The sequence below is a fragment of the Diceros bicornis genome, chromosome 7 (genome assembly GCF_020826845.1).
Source record: "Diceros bicornis minor isolate mBicDic1 chromosome 7, mDicBic1.mat.cur, whole genome shotgun sequence".
NCBI lineage: Eukaryota > Metazoa > Chordata > Mammalia > Perissodactyla > Rhinocerotidae > Diceros > Diceros bicornis.
In genome coordinates, this window is record NC_080746.1 from 84,626,733 (window position 1) to 84,628,638 (window position 1,906).

Genomic DNA, 1,906 nt, shown 5'->3' on the forward strand with positions numbered 1-1,906 from the left:
AGACTTGTTTTGTGACTTAACATGTGATCTGTCCTGGATAATGTTTCATGTGCACTTGAAAAAATTGTATATTCTGCTGCTATTGGATGGAACGTTCTATATATATCTGTTAGGTCTGTTTGGTCTAAAGTGTGGTTCAAGTCCAATGTTTTCCTATTGATTTTCTGTCTGGATGATATATTCATTGTTGAAAGTGGGATATTGAAGTCCCCGGGTGTGATTGTATTGTCATCTATTTCTCCCTTCAGATCTGTTAGTATATTTAGGTGCTCTGATTGTATGTGTTACTTAAAATATATATAATTTTTATAAACTCATGAGGAATTGTCCCCTTTATCATTATATAATGACCTTCTTTGTCTCTTTTACGGTTTTGACTTAAAGACTGTTTTGTCTGATATAAGTGTAGCTATCCTTGCTCTCTTTCAGTTTCCATTCGCATAGAACATCTTTTTCCACCCCTTCACTTTGAACCTTTTTGCATCCTTAAAGTTGAACTGAGTCTCTTGTGGGCAGCATATAGTTGGGTCTTGCTTTTTTATCCATCCAGTCACTCTATGCCTTTTGATTGTAAAATTTAATTCAATTATACTTAAAATACTTATTGATAGGTAAGGACTTACTAATGCCATTTTATTAATAGTTTTCTGTCTGTTTTATAGTCCCTTTGTTCCATTCTTCCTCTCCTGCTGTCTTCTTTTGTGAATTGATGATTTCCATAGTGGTTTGTTTTGATTCTCTTCTCTTTATCTTGTGTGTATTTACTATAGGTTTTAGCTTTATCGTTACCCTGAGGCTTACATGAAATATCTTATAGACATAACAGTCTATTTTAAACTGATGATAGTTTAACTTTGATTGCATACAAAAACTCTACCCTTTTACTCCCCTTCCACGTTATATGTTTTTGATGTTACAATTTACATCTCTTTATTTTATGTATTCAGTAACAAATTATTGTAGCTATAGTTATTTTTAATACTCTATCCTTTAACCTTTATACTAGAGTTAAGTGATTAATACTTCATAATATTACAGTATTAGAGGATTCTTAACTTGACTATATACTTACCTTTACAAATGTGTTTTTTATTTTCATATGTTTTCATGCTGCTAATTGGTGTCCTTGCATTTCAACTTGAAGAACTCCTTTCAGAATTTCTCATAAGGCAGGTCTAGCGTTGATGATCTCCCTCAGCTTTTGTTTGTCTGGAAAAGTCTTTATCTCTCCTTTATTTTTGCTGGGTAAAGTATTCTTGTTTGGCAGTTTTTTTCTTTCAGCACCTTGAATGTATCATCCCACTCTTTCTTGGCCTGCAAGGTTTCTGCTGAGACATCCACTGTTAGCCTTATGGAGTTCACTTGTAAGTGAAAACTACGGATCTCTTCACAAACTTTCATGTCAACCTTGTGTAAGGGCCATGTTAATCTTCTTTGTATCGTTCCAATTTCATTATATGCGCTGCTGAAGTGAGCATTGTGTTAATCTTTTAATGTTCTGTTGGATTCTGTTTGTCAGCATTTTAGGACTTTAATATTGACATTAACAGATGCGATTTCCTTGTAGTTGTCTTTTTATGGTCTTCATATTAATGTTATCCTAGTTTGATAAAAACCAAATGGATGATGAGTCACTTCTTTTTCTATGTTCTAGAAATGGCTTTGAAGTTAATTGTTCTTTAAATAATTGGTGGAATTCTTCTGTATGACCATCTAGCCCTGATTTGCAGGGGTATGTTGGAGGTGCTGTTGCTCTTTGACACTTCTATTTTCCCATGGAATTAAGTATGGAGTCACTTTTAGTAATTATTTTTCCCTAGAAAATTATCTATGTTATAAAATTTACTTATATTTAGTTTATAAATTAGTCCCCTATGACTCTCTTAATTTTCTCTATACTTGTGGT

At 32.9% G+C, this 1,906-nt stretch overlaps 1 non-coding gene across 1 annotated transcript; it reads right to left on the reverse strand.

Annotated features, from left to right (window-relative positions):
• Positions 1 to 1,371: 1,371 nt before the first annotated feature.
• On the reverse strand, positions 1,372 to 1,476 carry LOC131409171 (U6 spliceosomal RNA). The gene has a single exon (XR_009220852.1). It is a non-coding gene; the product is annotated as a U6 spliceosomal RNA (small nuclear RNA).
• Between the last annotated feature and the right edge of the window lie 430 nt (positions 1,477 to 1,906).